This window comes from Andrena cerasifolii, chromosome 6, assembly GCF_050908995.1.
Source record: "Andrena cerasifolii isolate SP2316 chromosome 6, iyAndCera1_principal, whole genome shotgun sequence".
In the NCBI taxonomy this organism is placed as follows: Eukaryota; Metazoa; Arthropoda; class Insecta; order Hymenoptera; family Andrenidae; genus Andrena; species Andrena cerasifolii.
The window spans coordinates 2,133,900-2,159,026 of NC_135123.1; the positions used below are offsets into that span (position 1 = coordinate 2,133,900).

Here is a 25,127-nt window from a genome sequence, read left to right on the forward strand (position 1 = left end):
GGGGCTAAGAGGAACGTCCCTATCAAATTTCATGGTTATGGGTTCAGTGGTTCCAGTGATATCAAATTTCTTTCATAAATTGTTAGTGAAGGGGATTTTTCCAGATTTTTTAAATTTTTCCTTTCATTGTATCATAAACACTACCTTTCTGCCAACGATCAAGTTTCTAGGGCTGCGAGAAGTACGTCTGATCTTTGATGATCGGTCAGTGTCGAAATAGCGAAACTTTGAGTTCAAATATCTTATGAACTAGAAAAAATAGAAACGTGAAATTTGGAGGTTTAGTTTCCTTTGCAAAGTACTCTAGATAAATAGAAGTTTCAGGTTTCTGGGTAACTTCAGCACGAAAATATGCGGGGGGGGGGGGGGGGGGTCAAAAGTATACTGAGTTTGCTCCGTCCTTAGACAGAATTTGGTATCTGGCGCCTTGAAAGAAGTGTTTATTTCAAGGCGCCAGTATTCTTAAACAAGGTGCGACTTTCCAAAGCCAGGCGCCAGCTTTCCTGGCGTGCAAGGTGATTTCAAAGGCCTCGTTGTACTCAGGCGACAAGGACTTGTAGGGCCCGATGACGGACCAGAGGTCCTCGTAGAAGCCGGCCTCCCACGACGAATTTTCTCTTTCCCTAATTATTAGGGGAAGATCTTATTGACACCCTTGGTGGGAGTTATGCCGGATTATACCAATAAAGTCACAGGATTCGGTAACACGAACTGACCTCCACCCACACGGAGTCCACGTTGTGTGGCGTGCTGTTCCGTAGATCAGATGCCCGAAAACCACCATAGGGGCAAACAAAATCCAGATTACGTAGCCAATTACTGTATATATCCGCGTCTTAAGTTGTAGTTATCTATACTCAGTATTATTAAAGTTAGTGCTAGGAGATACTGTGGTTACAGTCATTTCAAATTCTCCCAGCCAGTCACAGTTCCCGCCGCCATTAGTTTGCCGCCGGGAAGCGTTGTTTGATAAGTAAAATTGTCAAACGCGCACCTACGTTCGCTAAGTTTAGTGAAGTACGGTCGAACCAGAGTTGCTTCCTGAAAAGAATACTTAAGGCTGTGCTTGCCCAACTCGGCTCGACGGGGCACTGCGTGCCCCCAGATATACATACCATTATGTATATAATTTTGCAGCTCTAAGGCTATTATTATGTGCAATCATGAGCACCGGATGCGTACTGTACATATGTATATGTTATTAGTTGACCATTCTGAATATTTCTTAACTCCTAGTATATTGTTACATGAATATATTTATTAGTTATATAATTTTGGGCTTGTAAGTAACACTAAGTGCAATGGTGAGCACCACATGCGTGTACATATATGTATATTTATTCATATATAACTTTCTAACTTTTATATATGATATATATCGTTAATTAAAATTTGGTTTTCTTTGCGTCCGAGTTATTTATTTGTATAGTATTAACTTTCTAAATATTTTATGTGTCGGGTGAAGAGATAAGTATTATTAGCAATAAATGTTTCATTATCAGTAAAATCGAACCGTCAAGTCATACCAAATGCTGGCAGTAGCAAATGTTTTGGAAATTTCATGACCCCCTGAATTTTATTACAGGACCTGTTCTGCACTGGGGCCCCACAAGGAACCCAGCCATATATACTTACGCTACGATCCTACGAACACGCACATACACTACTGCAGTTCTCCTCAACGATTCTAACCTTAGACGGGCGGGTTGCTCGCCGCTAGGCGCCGAAAACAGCTCCTTGTGCAGCCCTGCTCTACGATGAGGCCCGAACGACGGTAGATTCCTGGCTCTGAATTTTCCGTGGACGGAAGCGCTTCTTTCACGTCTTCCGTTATGGTGGATGGTGATCAGCAACCCTTTTGGCGTTGGCTGATACGTTGAGCTGGACGTTGTCCCTGGCGAATGAAGTGCTCCGCTGACACTGTCGAATTCGCCGGTCGTTGCCTTGGGAGTCGCGCCCTGTGCCCTGTATGCTCTAAAATGCGTTGCCGAAGACGAAGGATGCCATACTTCTGTGGAGCTGAATCCCCTCTGGTTGTGTGAAAATGAATCAAGGCCCTCTTGGTGCGAGATCCGGGTCGAAGGACTAATTTATGTAGAGCGTCCGCCGCTGGGCTAGTCGCTACTCAAATTAATGAGAAGCCAACGTATTGAAAAACGATTATGGTTACGTCTCGCGTTAATGTGCCGGGGTCATTTGCAAACAAAAATTCCGCCGATTGTGAATAACTTCATTATAAATTATGCACGACAAATGTGTCCTGTGACCCCTCGGGCGGGCGTAACATGATGGAGAGAAACCCTCTCCAGCTCGAGACCGCAATGCCCGATCCGTTTTTGCTTTCGATTGTTCGCGGGCGATTACGACGATGATCTCAATTTTGGCGCAAACGGACACATATACAGGGTGTCCCAAATGTCAAGGACTTATGCAATATCCTGATGCAAGACGACGTTGAAAAGTCCTTTACCGTTTTGAGATCCGAGGCTTCGTTCTCGAGATATTAACCGTTGAATATTAGCGGTAGGACTTTCGGGCCGCGCAGTTTAAAGCCGAAACACCTGAGTGCGGCCAGTGACCGCTAGCACGCCCATGCAGGACATACGCGTAGAACTGACCGTGCTGGTTCAAACCGTGCGCCGCTAACCCATTTCTAACCGTTCTACTGTGGGTGGGTGTGCATCTACGCGTGCCTCCTGCGTGTGCGCGGTGCTCCGTGTCAGCTGTTTCGGCTTTAAACCACGCGGCCCGGAAGTTCGACCGCTAGTATTCAATCGTTAATATCTCGAAAACATAGCCTTGGATCTCAAAACCATAAAAGACTTTCCGATGTCTCCTTGTCTGACGCGGGCGTTACAACGACTCTCAGTCTGTATTAGCAACGCAACGGGCGCTTTAATAATTTTATAATTTAAATACTGAAAGTTCTCGATCTATGCGCGATACAGTATGACTTTAACATGACCCCATAAGTAAAAATAAAAAAGGTTAGATAGAATAATCTTACAAGTTAATTTATTTTTCCACCCAACCGAACCAGCATAAACGTCGTTCATTAAAAGGTCATTCTACTTTGATCGTCCGAGAAATTAACCTTTTGCGGTCGTATTTAGTTTATACTTAGGTGTCATGCTGGTCGGAGTTAAAAAATAAAATTAATAAATTTTGTTTTTCCTTCGTAATCTTGTATATTATGTATTACTGTTCGTTCAATGAATGTTCAAAGAGTCACAATAAAATTCGTCATCGCTACGTACAATTTCACGGGACACTGTTTTCGGTAACTTTCTTTTTGCCATTTTAGAGTATTATTTTTAAAATATTTTAAGAAGCGAAAATGCCTAATTACACTTAAACACAATTTCTGAAATATTATTTCGAATTCTGTGTGTACCGTAAACTTGCGATACTTTCGATTCGCGGCGGTTTCTTTAGAAGTTTGATACATTAGCAGTCCGGCTATTGTGACCGCGTGACCGACCGGCTACGCATCGTTTTCGTCAAACTTTTGCACCCGGCACAACGACACAGTCAGCCATCGTGCTCATCAGAGCACTGTTAATCGCCGATAGTTAAAACTGTGTATCTCCGAAGCTTGTCGACTTAGTATAATATAAGATCAGTATTGGTTCTTTGCTGTGGTGGCTAAGAGCAGACACAACTAGAACGGTAAAATATCGTAGCTTCGGTGGCTGAGAGTAGACATACGACCGCAAAGGGTTAAGCTATTTTTAAAACTTTTTCTCAGCAAATACAACATATAATGAAATAAATCGTTTTAGAATTTATTAAGCTGCTCTCATACTAATGAAAAAAAATTAAACAGAATTTTTTTAATCTGTTTTAAATGTATTTTTATAGTGTCAATATGGCACCTAAAACAGAGGTGCGTTCGTAGCGCAGGTGATCTTCCCAGTCAGATTTATCTGGAACTAAAAATTCGAAAAGATTCTTAGGGGCGTATACCCGTTTGAACCCTCGTAAAATGTGTACATTTTGTGGATTTTTTTACAAGTCAACAGCTTGATGAAGATTTCTCGTTTTTTTACTATCTTTACATAGTATTATGAACTACTTAAAGAAAAAGTTTCAGTTAAAAAAATATTGTTTTTCGGAAGTTATACATGCATATCCAAAAGTCTCTCGATTTTAGGTGGCTAAACGTTAGGACTAAAAACTCGCGCTACTTTTATTATTCCAATTCCCCGTTTATTATTTATAAAGAAAAAAGGTGGCCCTTTCTCTTAGAAAAATGTAACTTTACCTTCGATCTCTCAATATTTCTTTATTTTTCAAAAATTTAAAATTGGACGATTCACATACAGTATGTAACAAAAGTAAGTAAACACGAAAGTTTCTGACGTTTGAATAGATTTTTCTGAAACCTAGAGTTAGGTGTCCTAGCAACGAAAACAGCAAACGTTAGGGCGACGACCCCAAATTGTTATTCCTATTTGGAGCACAAGTTTCTTTTACGCATTAAGTTTATTGTACCAAGTTAATTAGAACATATATATTACAAGGTTACAAAACTAAGTAAACATCTTTGGTTTTTCATTTTGTATTCCGTTCCTGAAATGTATTTTTGAATTACCTCTTTTAGGTTATAAACTTATAGATTCTACCAATCATTTCACTGTATTAAGGTTATGTTGATATATTATTAAAATATATTTTCAGTCCTGTAAATATCCCTTTGGCATTTGCGTTCTTTCTTTAAGGTAGATACGGAAAAATGTCTCAGCGGAAGCATTTAACAAACGAGGAGAGAAGAATAGTAATTAAAATGAAATAGCTAGCTTCTTTAATAAAACACCAGCAGCCATTTTTAAAATTGTTAAAGCGTATAAGAAAGATGGAAGAGTATCAGCTTTACCAAGACCGGGACGCCCAAAAGTCACTAATATTCTCATAGATAAAAGGATAGTTAATATTTCATCATCAGATCCCTTTTTATCTACATAAAAAATTCGTGCAAAATTATTAAGCGTAGGTAAAAGTGCACCATCAACCCAGACCATTCGACGTCGATTACACGCACCAGGAAAATACGGTCGCGTTGCAAAGACATTACCTTATGTTAGTAAGATAAATCTTACGAAACGACTGAACATTTATTATAAGCACGTTTTAAAACCTTTAAGTTTCTGGGAAAAAATCCTTTGGACTGATGAATCTACGATTAGACTTAAATACAGTCATGGACGAATGTTTGTCTGGAGGAAACAAGACGAAGCTTCGTCATACCAATGTGCCAGACCAACAATGAAGTCAATGCAACAGGGTATAATGGTTTGGGGATGTGTTTCATTTTTTTTGGAGTAGGGAAAATTATAATTTTAAAAGGGAAAGTTAACTCCCAAGTTTACCTGAAATTGTTACAAGAGGTTATGTTACCAGAAGGGAAACGATTGATAGGGGATGATTTTATTCTCCAACAAGACAATGCACCAATTCATATGGCGAAAATTCTTAAAAAACATTTACAAGGAAATTTAATTAACATTTTGGAATGGCCTCCGCAAAGCCCCGATCTTTCGCCAATTGAAAATATGTGGTCTATCTTAAAATTACGAATCGCAGAACACGGACCACGGAATATAAAGGAATTAGAAAAATTAATGGAGAAAACATGGCAATTGTTTTCAATTGATGAATGTAGAAAATACATGCTCTACTTACCCGATCGATTAGCCAAACTATCATTGCGGATATTAATTTATTATTTAATTCGTGTTTACTTACTTTTGTAACATGAGTTCTTCACATATCATGCATTTTTATTTTTTTTTTAAAAACAGATTATTAATTAGTGAAAGTTTTATTAGTATAGTTATTTCAGTAGTCTCATGTGATATCAATAAATGTATACTTCGTTCTATGAAATTAAACACTTACTTCGATACAACCTTTTGTTTGCTAGAACTCCGACTGTTTACTTACTTTTGTTACATACTGTACTTTATAAGAAGATTTTATTGTTTTTGCTTTCAGACACGACATACAGCTGTTTTCAGGCCCACTGTTTAGCCGTCTAAAATCGAGAGACTTTCGGATACATATGTATGCATAACTTCCGAAAAACAATAGTTTTTTAACTGAAACTTTTTTTTTAAGTAGTTCATAATACGATGTAAAGATAGTAAAAAAACGGGAAAACTTCATCAAGCCGTTGACTTGGAAAAAAATCCGCAAAGTGTACACATTTTCCGAGGGTTCAAACGGATATACCCCCTTAATCTGTATGAGTGTTGCTATCACCCGTACCTCAATTAACAATTTTTGTCGAAAACTAATCGAGAAAAGGAGCGTTTTGTCGAACTTTTTCGTCAAACTGGTGCCATTGCGTTATTTTTAGTTGAAGAAAATAGGTATTAAAAGTAGGCGAAAATCGTAGCTTTCTATTCAAACTCACGCCAGTATGGGTTTTTCATTTTTTTTTTTAATATTTTTAGGGAAATCCTCTAGTTGTAAGCCCAAACTTTAAACAACCATTTGATTTTTCGATTTTCGATGATTTAAAGAGGTGCTACATTATTGCAAGCCGCACAGTGGTACATAATGACATTTTTTGTTAAAATCACCCTACAGGTCGTAATTTTTCAGAAAACTTGACGATTTTTTTTTAAATTCTTCGCAATTAAATTCTCTATCGATCTGTCCGGCCGAAATTTTGAATTTCGTTGCTGGTTTTTTTATATTTAGCGAATTATACAGCACTTTCCGAAAATCAGTATCTGTGGGCTTTTTTGGCCGCCTGTTCCGAATTTAAAGTCAGATTTTCGAAATTGGAGGTGGTGAATCCAATATGTTGAAGCAAAATTTCAGAAAATGGGCTTATTCGGAAGAAACATAGTGCGTCTAGATTTTCGGGGACGCTGATTACGAATATGAGGTAATTATTATAAAGATCAAATTATTTATTTGTACCACAAATCTAATACTGTAGATCAAATTGTAAAATTAAAAATGGCGAATGGACATTCGTATTTTGACAAATTTGTACGCATCTCATAAATGTGTACGTGATTTTGCATATTTAAGCCTATTCGTCTGCGTTCATATGCGTTTTTTATAGTTGACTTTTCGGATTCAATATTGATAAGCAAGATTTTTAATGTTTGATATTTTTAGAAGGCCTGATTCACTTAACGTTTTATCGCAGTTGCCTTTAGAAATCCGATTTTATTATGTGCAATCTTGTTTGAGGAGCAGAATTTGTGCTTCTGGAAGCAAATCTCTGGATTTTTTGTTTATGTACGTGTTTAAAAATAGCAAACATTAAAAATCCTGCTTATCAATACTGAGTCAGAAAAGTCAACTATATTCAGCATAATGGATTCACCACCTTCAATTTCGAAAATCTGACTTTAAATTCGGAAGTGGCGGCCAAAAAAGCCCACAGATACTGATTTTCGAAAAGTGCTGTATAATTCGTTAAATGTAAAAAAATCAGCAACGAAATTCCAAATTTCGGCCAGACAGATCGATAGAGAATTTAATTGCGAAGAATTTAAAAAAAAATCGTCAAGTTTCCTGAAAAATTACGACCTGTAGGGTGATTTGAACAAAAAATGTCATTATGTACCACTGTGCGCCGGGAACACCTATCTTTTAAAGAAGCTACTCCTCCGCCCTCTATAGTCTATAAAAACAACATAAAATGGGAAATAATAGTGCAACCATAAATTAATCGTCTCCATCCCGATTGCACACATTATAAATTTGTCCTCAGCGAACGGTACATAGGTACATTGTATATATAAAATTTCAAATATTAATTTCCTGGTTTTACGTTCGATATAAAAAAATGCCCTGTAGGCACTTTTGTGTGCGAAAAATTCTACTTTTTCGAAACTCCTTATTTAAAACATTATCATTTGATCAAGAATGTTCATTACAAAAATAACGAGAAAAGAACACAAAAGCTGGATTTCCTCACGATAATCAATACACAGTGGAAGTGAAAAAATATTTGAAAAAACTCGAAGCAATTTTTTTTCAGATTTTTCAATGCATTATAATCATGTAAAAAAAATTTGAGACAATTCAGTATACAATTTACATTACTGTTAGTGTATAGTTCTAAAGTAAACTGAACCCAAGATCCCTGTCGTTTTAGAATTATTGTAAATAACACTATTGGCTGCATGCTGCGGGAAGCCTACATCCATGCAACTTTACAAACGCAGAGTTGCTGTAATTTTGTTGAAAATTTTACACTGAACCAAAATAACTGATCGATTTGGCACGTAATGTAACCCTATATATTATCGTCCAACGGTGCACGAGGGTGCCTTGAGATTTTCAATTGAATGCGTCACAGGACGCCCTGCTGGTCTTGGCGTACATACGTTCTCCCTTGCCTGTAGTCCTGCCTGTAAAATAATTGACTTACAAACCAGCGTGGAATATTTCTCAAAATTATTTCCTTGAAATTATCTCAGTCACTCTTGACGCATTTCGTGCGCTCGAGGAAGGACCCGCCTCTTCAGAGAGAATATTTTATTTTCAGACAGCTGATTGACTAGTAACGAGGCATTATCCTGCGAACGTCCTGACAAGTATTTCGCCACGATTCGAACAAACATCGAACGCAGGGAATATTTTGTCCAGGCCAGTCTGGTTCGCGCAACTGTTACTGCCATCTAACGTGACTTGATCGAAACATTGTATAGTCATAAAATCTGACAAAACTGGTCGATGACGGTACTGGATGATTGCTTTCGTTTTGGCCCTGTTCGTGCGAATCCCGTTCGCTTCGATCTTGCGGGACATGCCATTATTTTGACGGCGCCCGGCACGTATGGTATATTAGGATTAAAGTGGATCTCGCGTGGTGCGTCGTTCCCCTGGCATAAAGGGAATGCTACGATATTAAAACCTGCGAAAGCTACAGTGTCCCGTGCACCGATATCTTCGATACTGTATCCTTTCTGGTTACACTTGGACACTCCTTTCGCCGCTACTTCCACTGTTATCTTGTCCTCTCTAGGTCCATGCTAGTTAACGCGTTAGTTCTTGACCGGGCACTAAGGTGATTATATTAACAGAAGGATGTTTAAGTATATCTTCTTCGGTATAAAGTACGAGAAGTGTGCACGCATCTATGCTACCTTTTTGAGGATTTAATACTCAACCGGAAAACTGTACGCAACAACTCTAAACCTGCGAAACTGTACGAGTTGTCACGTAAATTGTATATTGAGGTTATATACGTCTTAAGGATTTGTTTTATGTTTACAATAGACTGTCTGATTTTGAAAATTTTTAGCTTGCACGTTTTCAGTTACACCTTCTAGGAATTTAATTCTAATGTACCGGGTCATCTCAGAGTTGGGCAAAATGTAATCTAATTGCAAATTAAGATTAAAATGTAATTTGTAATTAGATTACATTTTGCCCAACTCTGGAGGATCTTAATGCAATCAACACGAGTCCGGAAATTAATCCTGTAAAAGATATAGGCACTTTATTGTATTTGTTAAAGTCGATAGTATCGAGAGACACGGTAGTGTCTGGAGCCAAGTATATGCGCAGCGCGAGACACAGAATGCTCAATAACGCCACGCACCGTTATCAAGAACCCTTCGATTATCGAATCTCAATAATGGTTGATCTGATTAATTTTTAAGTGGTCTTAATGGATAGCTTGGGTTTGATTTACACAAGAAAAGTGTCTTCGTTTCCTTCCTACGTGCCTTATGAGCTGAGATATTTCAATGCAAAGTTCCAATTTGGTGAATTTTATGTTAAGAATCGTCATCGCCAAGTGGAGAGCATGAAAGGGTGAGGAAATGTCTCTCAGGCACGTCGTTCAGTCGATGAAGGTTTCGGCCAATAGCGTAATAAATTGTTGTCACGTGACAGCCAGACAGAGAGCACATCTGTGAAGGTAAACTTAACCTACACTGCATTCCATATAAGAGCATACCGACGCCCCTACCGATTTGCGACCGATCTGCGCAGCTCCCACTATTGCCCACGGTTTGAACCGCACGCGATTGGTCGTGGTGGTTTCCAAGGAATAACTGGTACATCCCAAACGCGGGAGCTGACCGTTGTCAACGTAAACAACCTCCCGCACGAAAAGTTAACAGAGAGAGTAGAGGGCCGTGCGACGGAGAAAACCATAGGCGGTTAAGTGGGGAGTCGGGCGTAGCAACGCCTCCCGGGGGTCGTGCCTGCGCGAAACAGGTATGCTCTAATGTGGAATGCAGTGTAGCTAGTGTGGTTGCCTATGGGGTTTGTAAGCGCTTATTTATGAAATTAGTGAAAGTAAAAAGTACTAATAGCGAATTAGTTCTATAAGAATCATCTAATCAAAGTCATGTACGACGATAATTGCAGTGCCAGTGCGGACACGCCAAATTTGGTATAATAAGTTTTTTGCAGTGTGATAGATTGATAATAAATATAATGCAGTGAAAAAAATACTTAATAAATATCGTCGAGTGTAATTTTATACTAAATGTTATTCAGTTCAATCCTCTGTTTGTTTGATTTTTTTTATCTTTTTATTTTAGGTTATGAGTCGCATTAACTGCTGAGGTCATGAGCGACTTTACAAGTTTATCGATGTACTGCAGGGTACCTACATATTACGCAAATACAAACAATTTTAGCTCGTTTCTAACTTTACAATTTGGCATATATTTTGATCGCTTTTAAAAACGTAATTGTGTTTCTGATGTTTTCGCTTGAGTTCGCTATTTCACTTATGTTGCTTTTGACTTGGTACCTTTTCCTGCTTTCAGCGAGATGATCGCATTCAAAAAGAATGTGGCTGATATTTAGATGTCCGTTACACAGTTCGCATTTAGGTATATTTTCTTTTGTTATCAAATGGGTGTGTGCCAGTTTGGTACGGTCATGTATTAAGCGCGTAATAGTTACTTGGTCCCTTCTAACTAGCCCACTCAGATCCGGTTTAAAGTCTCTTGTTTTGTTCGCTGGGAGTTTTGCCGAAACTAGAGTTGTCAGTTTTTGGGCCCAGTTACCTCTTAATCTTCTTTTTATTTCTGTTCTGAAGTCTTGCAACGGGATATTTTCCGACGGGTCTAGGATAGTGAGTAGTGTCGCTGCTTTGGCTGCTTGGTCTGCTTTATCATTTCCCATGATTCCCACGTGAGAAGGTGTCCATATAAATTCTATACCTTTTTCTTCTTTAATGAGGCTTGAATAGAGCGCTTGGATATTTTGGGTTAATTCATCTGGCCTCCCGGGGTCTTGAGTCTCCTGTAATGCACTTTTGGAGTCAGAGCAGATAGCAAACTTCTCATAAGCTGAGTTTGATTCTTGTTTCTTGTACGGATGTACGTATGTTTGGTTCAAATCTGGCAATTCAAATTTAACCCACTTCCACCCATCCAATTATATTGAAACTTTGCAGGCGTGCGTAGTGTGGATGACAATACAATATTTAAACAAAAATTAACCCCGAAGGTGTGAAAAAATTACTCAGTCATCAATCTAGAGACGCGGTAGAAGCAGAAGATGATGCAGTGTGATCTACGTCAGACTATGTACGCACAAATTTGCAGGTAGGGTTTTGCATACGCAATTATTCATTCACTTATCTTGACATATGAGCACGTATGATAGTTTATAAATAATTAGTAAATGTGTCCTATTTCAGTTAACGATGCAGACGAAGAGAATTATTTCAACATCTGAAAGAGAAAGTAACCCTACTGTACGAGTAAATGAAATAAGTACATTTTCATGTATAAAATAAAAAATTTATTTTTCTAAAATATAATTTTTATATTTATATTATTACTGAGGGCCGCCACGGCCCCGGTCCGGAGGATGAAAGCCTGGCCTCTTACTGCCTGTAGGACGGCCCAGTTCTCCTTCTGGGCCCGCACCCTCCATCCGCTGCGACGATGCCGCGCTACGTACGGCCCTGTAATTATAATTAGTAATAAACAATAAATTTATTAGTAAAATGTTTTTTATTTAAATTTAGACCTATTATCAAGCATTCTAAAAGCACATAACTCCTTAAAATGTGTATGTATTTACCATCAGGCGTGGCCGGCCTCGCTGGTAGTCGTGGTGCTGGTGCTGATGCCGGCGGAGGCAGTGGCGTCTCCGCCATATTAAAATTTGAAAGCTCCATGTCAACATCTATATTAATTTCATCATCAAATGAGTGTGTAGTAGGCAACCGGCATTTAAGCAACGGCGTATGGTGTGCGATGAGGCCCATAGGTGGCGTCCATTTATGAGGAGTTCGGAAGACAAGGACCGTGGAGTTGGCGTAGCCGTGGTGGCAAACGCGACTGATCAGCACGCGGACGGCTCGGGTTCGATTCCTGGCGCCCGTGGCTTTCTTTTTCCGACTCCTACAAGTGGGAAAATAAATTTGAATAAATGTATATAAATTTGTATTATTTACCATCCAATGAGGAGTCCACTTTTTCCTACAAAAATTAATAAACAAATAATTAGCAAAAAAGATCAAGAGTTCATAAAAGCGGCGTATGATAGAAGAAAGTCAGTCATATGTTAACTATCAGTGGAAGTAGACCGTAACTGTAAAGCAAGTAATACCACAAGATATTAGACGCATTGAAGCAGCATATTCTAACTTATAACGCCAACGATTAGAAAAATCAAACATATATATAATCGGACTACTTTTACATATGGAATACAAATTGCTTGTGTAAAAAAAGTCCCATTTGCATGACATTTGGTATGATTTTAATCGGGAGAACGTCAGGAATCCATTGGTGTCATTTCCATATCGATACGATAAAAAATAAAGAATTTTTTAATACGCTGAAATGAATATTTCACATTTTCACCCTGGACTACGGGACGCGGACCCCAATTTGCTGCGGTCGACCGAGGATTCATACCTGTTTCAGAAATAAAATAATTCGTTCAACAAATTCACTCAAAGGGGGTGAAATTAACCCCTGAAAATTCGGCTATTTTCCGATTTTGTCTCATAACTCGCAAACTGTAAGAGATAGAATAAAAGTTTCAAGTCAAAAGTTACTTCTTTTAATTAGATCTATCATTTGGTGAAGAAATTATTTTACAGTTCACGAGTTATAACAAAAAATCGGAAAACAACCGGATTTTCGGGGGTCAATTACACCCCCTTGTTTAGGGAAGATCAGAACAAACCCGGGGCCCTAAAGGGTAAAACCTGCAAAATTACTTCAAGACATGCAGTGATTTTAATTTCAAATAAGTTATTAATATAAAATAATTTATATTACTACTGTTCTAATGCAGTACATATACCTTACTACAATGGATTTTTATTTAATATGAGACAATTTGTAATAGCCAGTAGCAAAGCTTAATTGATGTCTTTTAATAATGATAAACCGTATCTTCAATTTCTGTTTTATTTTCTGTTAATCTTTAGGGTCTCGGTTTTGTCCTGGTCTTCTGTAAATACAGTCCTGCAAGAGGTAGTAGGGCGGCACGTTTGGCGACCAGTACCTAGCAGGGTGTCGGTTAAGACCCCGCTGAGTGACTTCACACCTAAGTCACTATAGCTCGTATAGGCACTATACCGTACCGCTACAGTTATTGGCTTTCTCCAGCGCGACTACCTTTAAACTAATATTATAAACAAACGGCTGAGCGTTGGACCTTAATTCTGTACAAAATGATTTGAAGTACTGTACACTACAAAATCCCCAAGTACAGAAAAAAATCCAAGGGATCCACTTAACCGCCTTTATATAATACTGTCACCTGCGTAAGGCGACTAGGCAGTCGAAAAATCGATTTTTTTATTGCATTCTCCGAAAGTACTATATTTTCTGAATAAAATTCCGCTTGGTTCACAGTAAAATTCGCTAAATTGTAGATTTGGCAGCTAAAAACGTCAAGCGGCAACCTATAGCGTCGCCTTTGCCCAGAAACTTTAAACGCGTTTTTCTCGAATATTTTTTCTCTTCATTTTTTCCTGACTGCGAACGAATTGAGGTTCAGATCGACTTGGAAAAAATTACAGGATGTGTATAAACGTGTGCCATTTCGGGCCAAACCTCTTATAGGGTCCGTAAAAATTCGAGATTTTCATATAAAATTAAGAAGTCACCGAATTTTTTTAACCCAGACCATCATTGTTTGTGTGCTACAAAAATCCGGTGGCTTCATTTTACAGAAAAATGACTCTGAAAATCAATCAAGAACGCGTGCACCTGGACTGATGTTTGGCGTAAGAGCTTCCACTGCAGACGTTCTCAATGCTTTATTTACTAGCACTGCTTACTTATCAGTTAAAAAGAAAACTCCCCACGGGGCCATCCCATGAGACTTTTTCGTGCAGATGCATTTTCATTACACGCTTCCAAAGCAGAAGGCATCGCTTGTACGGTAGAAACTGGTAGTTAATATCTATAGTACGTTAGGGTGTGTCAATTTTATGGGTAAATTTAAAATTTTTGAAAAATTTACAATGACTAGTGACAAAGTAGGGGAGACCGGGGCAGATTGTAACAAGAAAAGTTTTCACAGTTTTTTCTCGAAAGTGTTTTCCTCAAACAGGAAATAATTTGCGTGATTTACTACTTACATATGTGGTGAACTAATTGCGTGAAAGAACGTGACAAAATCTTGGACACTTAGACTAGCTTCATCTTAAATAAATCTGAACCTGTGTTACAGTGTGCCCCAGTCCCGGGGTAAATTGTAACACATCTATTTTATTTATTTAAATACAAATATGAACACAAATAAAGATTTCTAAAAAATCTAAATGAAAACACATATCATTATTAAACATTATCAAATGTTGAATATGAGTTAAACAATAATTGCTTATTCATCTGATTCTATCAAAATCTTCTTTTTCGCTTTCTTTACTTTTGTCTTTATACTTTTTGGATTCTCGATTTTCTCTTGTGCGTCTAGAGCATTTTTTTCTGGTGTGTCAGCACCAGCTTTATCACCATTTAGAGCGGAGTAACTAGTAGCATGTTACAATTTACCCCGAGCTTGAATTTTTCTGTTGTATCTCAGCAAACGAGAAACTAAACATCAAATTACTAAAATGCGTACACATTATAATAAACCAATGTGTACTAATTTGTTTGCGACAAAAAAGCAAAAATTCAAACGGTTTCTAATGACGTTTAATTGAAATAAAAGTGCTAAGACAACATTTACTTACGTGCTCTAAATACTAAAATTCTGGGGTATAACCATAAATTGAATACATAACGCTTGTTTGTGTCACTAAAACCGATGGTGCTGATTAGGGATGTGCGGGTAATCGAATGTGTCGGGTACCCGAGCGGTCGGGTCGGGTCGGGTAAAGTCGGGCGGGCTCGGACGGGGGCCCGGGACAGACGGGCCCACGGGTAGTTCGACTGTGTCGTGTAGCCCGATTACTTCAGGTAATGCGGTGCCTGATAAGTTCATATACGTATTCAGCTTTTTTAAACAACCGAGTACTCGAAAAGCATGTACAAAATCTTTACCTATATGAAACTTTAGAATAAGATGATTTTCATATTCATATGCTTGTATATTTTTATTAAATACTATGAAACATCCGGAAAATATGCGTTTTTAAACATGTATTTAGTATTGCGATATTAAAAAAAGGAACTTTAATGCATTATTAACAATATTTTCTGGATGTTTCATAGTATGTAATAAAAATATACAAGCATATGAATATGAAAATTATCTTATTGTAAAATTTCATATAGGTAAAGATTTTGTACATGCTTTTCGAGTACTCGGTTGGTTAAAAAAGCTGAACACGTATATCAACTTATCAAGCACCGCATTACCCGAAATAATCAAGCTACCTGATACAATGGCGCTACCCGAAGAAATCGGGCTACACGACACAGTCGGACTACCCGTAGGCCCGTCGGACCCGGGCCCCCGTCCGAGCTCGCCCGACTTTACCCGACCCGACCCGAGCCCGAAAAGTCGGGTACCCGCACACCTCTAGTGCTGATATCGTCAAGCAGCTTTCGGATGCTGTGGGTTACCAGATTTGTCGTTCAAAAGATTTTACTTGTGTTACAATTTACCCCGTGTTAGAATCTGCCGCGGTCTCCCCTAATGCTGTTTTCAATCCTAAATCTGAAACTATCTTCAGAAATTGATTTGAGTGAGGTTTAGCTACTTCAAATCACAGTTGAAAAAAGTGAAAATTAAGTAAGATTTAACTACAAACTACATATTCATATACTGTTTAAAGTGAGTCTTGTTTACATAAAAACATGAAAATGAAAATAAAAATATGTGGAAATTAGTGTTTATTACATTCACATGAAAATGTATGGAAATGTGTATTTATTACAAAATGAAAATATATGTAACTTTAGCAACAGATCTAGCCATATGTTATGTATGTAGTAAATTTAATGCTATTTAACAAAGTCCACCAAAGAAGCGACATCTTGTTTGCTTCTGTTGCGGTTCATAAACTCAACTATTAATTTTGTTTTGAATAATTTTAATAATTTTCGTATTTTTCTATAATTTCAAATGAACTAGGTAAATAATGTATTACACAAAATTTAAAGGTAGTGGTTAATTTTAAACCTGACATTGTACCGTTTTCTCACTAGTCGTTTTTAAAATTGAAACATTCAAAAAATTGACACACCAATAGTACGTACAATAATCCTAATACTAAATAAGACCTGACATTTTATGGTATATAGAAAAACTCATAGTGGACACAGTGGAAAATGTCACACTGGATTGATTTTCAAAGCCATTTTTCTGGAAAGTGAAAATGTTACACTACCATTTCGACTAATTCTGAGCCATAATATCTCTCCCGTCTCGCTTGTACCACGACTTACGGCACACAGTGTTACGTGTAATTAAAAATAGTCCGAATAAGGTGGACTTTGAACTCATTTTCATAAAGGAAACCTCGTCGATCCATTCGTAATACCCCCATGAAGCACTAATAGAAAACATGAACTTTTACATGAACATTAGAAAATGAATGGAAAAATTGGTCCCAAGCAAATGTACTTAGTCATCCGTGATTGATGATTCAATAATTTCAAAATAGATTGCTTCGATGTAAGAAGAGAAAAAGGAATTAATACGACGAAATAAATGAAATAAATGAAATCAAGCGGGGTTTGATTTAAACGTATTTCGAAAGTATTATTCAGGAAGGGTAGAGGAGAGTGTCGGTAAAAGAGTGTAGAGTATCGTGCATTGGCTTACATGCCACCTGTAGCACAGTGCCAGCAGGAGAATGCGGTGGACTCGATCGTTGCGATATCGCTTAGAGGTCGGGAAGGGATTCATCAATAAAGTTTACTATTTTTCCGATATCGCTTTCCAATTCTATAAATCGTTGTACACAGGTTTACGTATACACGCGGCACGCGCACACGGCCAAGAGGGAGGCCAGTTATGAATGGTCTACGTCGGTGACGTTAATCTGCCACTTCATCTCCCTCTCATCCAACTCCATGCTGCACCGCGGCAATCTCTCTACTCCTGCCAGCCCATTTCCTGACTCCATCCCCTCTGTACCGTTCCTCGCGTTCACCCCTGACCAATTGTTTCGCCAGAAAAAAAGAGAAGAGGGAAAAAGGAGAAAACTCCACGCAAACGTGGACATTTGACGAAAAAATGCTTCACCTATCGCGTTGTATACGCGCGGCCACTAAATTAAATCTCTCGTTCCGGTCTCATCCATCCGTTTGGGTGCGAACAAAAAGGAGGGGAAAAGCTAGCGAAAGGGAAAATTTCGAATGAACAATAACGCCACGTATTTGCGCACGCGGTAAATTGATCAAGCTGTTTTATGCAAAACGTTCTGTCTACAATTCGTGTTTACATTTAATAATCGAAATAATTCGCCGCGTGAGTTACCGAGTCTCCCTTCTTCCCCAATTATTCGATGTTCGTTAGGGACCTTCCAGCGAAATAAGAGTGTCTTTTAGCAAATCACTTGCCAATTATCCATGCAGTGCACTTTGTTGCAAGAACGTTGTAGGAACGTTGCTGCAATATTGCAATGTTGCACATTGCATTGCCATATTCCTGTAATATTGCGCACGCATTGTCGTACAATGTTTCAGTGGCAACGCCCTAGCAAAATTGCCCACGCATTGCCATGCAATATTTCTGCAATATTGCGCACACATTGCCGTGAAATATTCCTGCAATATTTCTGCAATATTGCGCACACACCGCCGTATCTGACAGAGGAGCGGGGCCTAACCAAGATGGCGTGGATAAGGTTACAACTTACACGTGTTTTATATGCGGTGATGTGGTTTTTTTTTTGTAAAATATGTTAATTTCTAGGCATAGCATTTGTGATTGGCAGGTGCAAATCCTGCATAAAGAAATTTCATAGAAGACGAACGGGTGTTACAAGCAGAACACGTAATTAAATGTTTAAAGAATCAGGATGGTATACTGGGTTCACCCTAAGGAAAACTTTTTCCGCGCAGGGATGATTCTGAGAGGGCGCTGATTGGCCCGACTCCCCACTTAACCGCCTACGTTTTTCTCCGTCTTACCGCCTGTTATATACACTGTCAACCGTTCCGCACGCGACGCCTTCATATACACGGTGGCACAATTATTTCTGAATACGCACGGCAACCGCCTGTGTTTTATAAAAATTGTTTTACTGTTGCTTTGAATGAACTTAGTTTATTTCAGAGACAATAATTGGTATAACCTAAATTTTAAAAGTTATGGCATAAGAGTTAATTTCTTTCTTTAAATGGTTTTGGTTATGACTAACCATTATCGATGACGGATATCGTGTTTAGTTACGAATAACCATTTTTAACAGTTTGATTCGGTCCCTTCCAGTAGGGCACTTCCTTTTTTAAAGGGACTCCATGAAACCAAATACAACTCATGTAATTTGTATGGGAAAGAATTGTCCAGCCTTTGGGCCTGCCATTCCTGGCGTAACCCTTTGGCAATTAGGTATCTGTTTAAACGGTGTAATGAGTAAGAATACACAATGAGTGTATTCTCAACAACAACGCGTCATCCCAAACTGCCGCATCACCACGCAGGATTCGTCACTTCGAGTCATGTCCAAAGGGCAGGCTCGCCCTTACGTACCTACCTATCTCGACAGTATATAAGCTTGTCTCCCTTGACCTAGGGCAGTCCTGGTATTAGTCTCAACGCCGAAACACTCCTGACTTCTTCATGTAAACGGTTACCGAGGTTACCACGCATATTCCGAATATTATTGTGTCCGAACATTATATTAAATATATATTAACAATTGAAGTTAGTGAACATATTAGTGATCTTTTATATTCACCTAACTCCTTCATAACAACGGGCAATGCAACCCGTGGCGCCAGCAAGACCGCCCCTGGTGCTTGGTATTCCAGCGGGTTTTCTTCCAGTGAAAATGAGTAGATTTGCAAGCGCAATATCTCAAAAACCAGTGGAAATAAAGTGTATACATTAAAGCTTATTGAATTTGTCTTGGAACGCACTATCAACTCAGGTCTTCAAAAAAAATAGTTCCATTTGAAAAACCGAACTTGACCATCGTATCTTTTAAAATAATAATCGAAAACAAAATTCGTCTGCGCTAATAAATTGTCCCTCTCGAACCATGCAAGTCCATGTAAAAAAAAATTTTTGTCTCCACTACTTTAGGAGATATCCAGCTGCCCAGTCTCCCCGTGGACACCCTATATATATAAAGGTAAATTATTTTGTTGGGAGGATGTTTAGTTAAATTAAAATTTAAAATATTCACCTGTTTATTAAAAACATGTCTGTTTGTTTTATAATTTAAAGTCTGCTCTGCCCAATGAATTATTTAAATGGCTACAGTATTTTGACTTTACAAAGGTAGCATAATAATTTGTCGTTATATTGAAGGCTTGTATTAACGAGTTGATGAAATATTTACTGTCTTTGATTAATATTATTAATTTAAATTCTAAGTAAAAATGCTTAGATTTTTGTATGGGACGAGAAGACCCTAAAGAATTTTATAATTTATTGTTAATTGATATACATATATAAAGGTAAATTATTTTGTTGGGAGGATGTTTAGTTAAATTAAAATTTAAAATATTAAGGAGCGGGGAGCGGGGATATCGAGGTCGCAATCATCTTTATAAATATGATCTCTCCAAAGATATTACGCTGTGATCCCTAAGGTAATTTAATTTAATAATTTTTAATAAACTATCTTTTTAATAAAAAATAATTGGTTAAAATTTTTAAAGTTTTATAAATTTAAACATCCTCCCAACAAAATAATTTACCTTTATATATATATATATATATATATATATATATATATATAAAAAATAAATTATAAAATTCTATATATATATATATATATATATAGAGAGAGAGAATTTTATAATTTATTTTTAATTGATATATACATAAAATGCTTAGCATTTTTACTTAGACTTCTTTCGCACGGAATATGTCAACGCGTGCTTTTGTTTTGAAATTCGATCGCGTGTTTATACTCGAGAGATAAGGGATCCATCTCGAATTTGCAGGAAGGACGGCGCAGGCGGGACCACGCGCAGTCAACGGACTACCATTTTTCTTCCTGTGTCTCTCTCCGCGAGAAGTATTGATGTTGGATAATACTTTTTAATTGCTACATCTAGCACATTTAGGTAAAAACCGAAGGGGCTGATTTGTGTACCACATCTGGTTCCCGAAACTTAATCAGGCTTATCGGCCAGAGTGTTTCGCCAGGGTCGCGGTTTATGACCGTATTGTCCCGCGAGTCAGCGGTTGACAACGGTACCTGCGCGTCCGAAGGCACGGCAGACCCGCCTTTAGCACGGGTAGACGGGTCCTTTGTCCCGGGTCTCGCGCTTAGGGACTTCATTTTATAAAAATTAAATGAATTCAGTATAATTGTCAAGGTATCCATTTTTCTAGAATAGATTTTCGTCAAGCCTAGGTGAGGCATGAAGTTTTCAATTAGATGTTTTCAATAATATCGACTTTTGCCCCGGGACCCGCAAACTCTAAGGGTGGCCCTGCCGAACGGTCTTGGTTATAAAGGTGGCCGTTCCAATGAGCGGCTGGCGACTGCGGCCGGCGGCTACAACCGCAGTCGCCAGCCGCAAATGGTATTTCCTATACTTAAGCGTCAACGCCATGGCACCGCCAGTGCAACGACGCGCCACACCGGCCCTTTTCGAGCACTTGAAAAAAGGGTCTATTGTTGTATGGGGTCTCGAGGACCGTCGAAGACAGTGAGAGACTAACCTTTTTTTATATGTACATCGTGCTCTGTTTATCTGCCGGATTGAACAAGTCAGTGACTTTTGGGTGTTTCTTTTAAGATATCGGAATTAAATTTATGGCAAAAATAGGATAAAACTATTGCTTTCTAATGATGTATAGTTTAATATTTTTTACATCTATTAATTTGTTTGTTCTATTTTTTAACTGAAACGTGATAAAAAATAGAAAACTATTGGTATTTGGTACTTTATTAGTGGTTTAAGTCGCACGTTGGGGAAACTTTCCGTTTTCAAGTTATAAGGAAAAGTCGAGTAGTAAGGGAAGCAGCCGAATATCGTTTTGTTTAAATTAATAATCACCGATAATTACTGATATTTTTCAATGGGTTTCTTATGGAAAAAGAACTGTATGTCACTAATTATTTGCTATATTTTGCAAAATCGATACTACTCATTTCGGACCCCATTTTTTTCTTTTATATTACCAAACTTTAAAAGACTTGATTTAAAATTCTGCACAAAAACAAAAAAATTGATATGTGTTTATACACAGATCAGATGTAGCCGTCATGATATTTTTACCCTTTTTTATAAGAGCTTATATTATTAGTTTACAAGATATATATATAAAAAAAACATAATTCCATGAGTTTTGAATTCTGACTTCTTTCCTTATTTCCGGATATTCTGTCCGAATGTGACGATGGGTTGCAGTGCGGCTAGAATCGCTAGTGCGGCCAGAGTCGCTAGTGCGGCCAGAGTCTGTGATGCCAGATCGGGGACGAGTTCCCTCGAGAATTTCCCCCACCTTGCGCATGCTACGCCGGAGCAGCGTGTCCGTGAGCTCGGTGCTTCGGAGTTCAACTCACGGATACGCAGTTCCGGCGTAGTGTGCGCGAGGTGGGGGAAATTCTCGAGGGAACCCGTCCCCGATCTGGCATCACAGGCCAGAGTCGCTAGTGCGGCCAGAGTCGCTAGTGCGGCTAAAGTCGCTAGACTGCTTCTGGAGGAGTCGTGCGGCAGCCGCAGTGCGACTAGGAGATTCTGCCGTTATGGCGGAAAACAGACACTCATGGCATTGTGTTGTGTCTCGAGTAGCCTAGGCTGCTCATGAACCAGACGCGCAGAGACTATAGCAATCCTGGCGCGGCCACAGCAGTCGCAGCCGCACATAAGAGTTGAGATGAATGCTTTTCCATTGTACCAGTGTACTGCGGCTGGCGACTGCCGCCGGCCGCACTCGCCAGCCGCTCATTGGAACGGCCTCCTTAAAGGTCTAAACACACTTGTCAGTTCCGTGTCAATACTCTTCTTATTAGATTTTAGAGATTTTTAGAGATTTTTAGAGATTTTTAAGAGACTTTTTAGAGATTTTCATAAAAAAAATTAAGAAGTCACCGGATTTTTTTATGAAAATCTCGAATTTTTACACACCATACCAGAGGTTTGCGCCGAAGTGACACATGTTCTACACATCCTGTAATTTTTTCCAAGTCGATTTCAACCTCAATTCGCTCGCAATCAGGAAAAAATGAAGAGAAAAAAATATTCGAGAAAAATGCATTTAAAGTTTCTAGGCAAAGCCAACGCTAGGTTGCCTCTTGACGTTTTTAGCTGCCAAATCTACAATTTAGCGAATTTTATTGTAAACCAAGCGGCATTTTATTCAGAAAAGATAGTACTTTCGGAAAATGCAATAAAAAAATCGATTTTTCGACTGCCTAGTCCCCTTAAGGTGTCGGACACAAGTTGCCGGATACCAGCCGCTCGGTACAAGTCGCTCGAGAAAAGTAGATGCATCCCAGCGAGCTGCCAGGCGACTCGCTGGAGTTGCTGGCGACAAAGTTGCCAGCGAATGTTGCCCGGTCTATACGAGCCTTTAGTGGCCCTTTTTATACTGTGACATTCGGCTAGAAAGTAGTGGGAGCATGAATGCCTTCAATTGAATATTAGGTTTTCGTGGAAAACTCGGTTGCATCACCCCACTGTAGGAAACGGTGAACCCGGCGGGTTACGTGCATTCCGGACACCTGAAAGGGTTAAAAATCACAGATAGGTCCGCGTTCGTAACAGTTGTATGGGTACTTACTTCTGTTCGAAAAATGGCATTCCCACGAGTTGGCGCAAATGGTGCACGTTGCATGCATTGCTGAATAAAATTATAGCTGCTAATGGCTGATTAATAAATTGGAATTGACTAACAAGAGAACATTCACAGAGCGAAATATTTTTCTTACTGAAACTAACGAAACAGAGCACTGAAATATGTTAGGAACGTATCGTTGTTTTTTATAATGAACAGTTTGGCGCGATGCAATACTCCTTGAAAAATCGCCAAACGAAACAGACTTGGTATACTTGATTCCTAACTATTTGTGGCATAGAAAAAGTGTTTGAGTTAAAAATTTTTTAATTTCAACTTCAAAAATTTGCAAACTCGAAATATACCCCCCCCCCCCCCCCCATCAACCACCATTTATGCTTTTATACTTTTCATCTTACCTGCGATCAGTCAATCCCCGTTTATAATAGCATCGTTCTTTTCTTTGACAATCTTGATTGCCTTTTAGAAATTTTGGCCTCCATCAAAGACTTTTGAACCCAGTCCTCTCCTATACATATCTCAAGATCTGCATGCTATTCAATTCCGTGGCAATCGACCCATATTGAGCTTAACGATCAACGACAAATTCCAGAATATCCATAATTCATAGCAATAAACTTCAGCCCAGATTGAAAATGCAAGTTGCAATATATGTTGCAATTTGGACCGCTTTTGCACCGCTAAACATTGTCTTAGGGGTCTACTTTAAGTGAAGCCTTTAAAAGCAGTAGGTATAGTATTTTTAATATCAGTGTGTAAAGCTGGTTTGTGCTTGTGGCCTGTTAATGATTATATGTACACATAGTTCTGTAATTTCCCCACAGATGCGCTTGTAGTTCCAAGAAACGTTTTCATTTCAAACCGATTAATTGACCGCTTCAGCTTTTTACCACGGCCTGTTCTTCCCGTGGTATATTTCCTCCAACATACACTCAAGTGTTGCATGTTGCAAAATTAAAGTAGGGGAGACCGGGGCTAGTTGATACGTTTTTCAGTTTTCAATTTTTTTCATCTTTGTTTGAATTAATTACTTGCTAACAAATATGCTAAAATATACTTGGGTCTTTCCTCTTTAATATATTGTAAATGAAAAGTTGAGAAAGAACATACAAAATGAATGAAAAAATGTTATTTGGACGATGGCAAAGTGTATCAATTTACCTCACTGTGGGGCTAGTTGATACGTTATTCAGTTTTCAATTTTTTTCATTTTTTATTTGAATTAATTACTTAATAACAAATATGCCAAAATATTCTTTGGTCCTTTCTCTTTAATATATAGTAAGCGAAAGCTTGAGAAAGTACGTACAAAATGAATGAAAAAATGTTATTTGGAAGATCAATTTGGATGTATCAAAACTATTTACTTTTTCTTTATATAAACGAAAACAGCCCCCAACTTGCCCTCTGTATCAACTAGCCGCGGTCTCCCCTAACCCTGGCAAAACCTATAGCTAATGTGACAGTGTGACTCCCACGAACGTTTCAGGTAAACTTAGGTACTGGATATTATGCATCTAACTAAGGAATCCTCAGTGTCAGTGACACTAAAATGATTGTCTATAAAATTTTTGGGCAGTGTTTCAGCAGAAATTTATTATATTCTATAAAAATATCCCTGTACTTAGTTATAACCTCAAAAACAGTTTTCGTAAGTTATTATGCCACATGGAGTATACTAAATTAATGTTAATTTTTTTTACATCGACGTATTCTCTGCGTTGAGAAGAGAGACAGATTAAAAGAAACCATGTGTCACAAACGAACCGTTTGGTCAGAAAAAATTGTTAAAGATATCGCAAAATTTTGGTTGCGTAACCACTATTTATTTC

At 38.4% G+C, this 25,127-nt stretch overlaps 1 long non-coding RNA gene across 1 annotated transcript in view; it reads left to right on the top strand.

Moving 5' to 3' along the window:
- Nucleotides 1-8,858: 8,858 nt before the first annotated feature.
- LOC143369814 (uncharacterized) overlaps nt 8,859-25,127 on the top strand; it is a 129,498-nt gene continuing 113,229 nt past the window's right edge. Inside the window, exons 1-2 of the long non-coding RNA XR_013085497.1 lie at nt 8,859-9,178; nt 9,758-10,228. This is a non-coding gene — a long non-coding RNA (uncharacterized LOC143369814). The remainder of the gene's footprint in view (nt 9,179-9,757; nt 10,229-25,127) is intronic.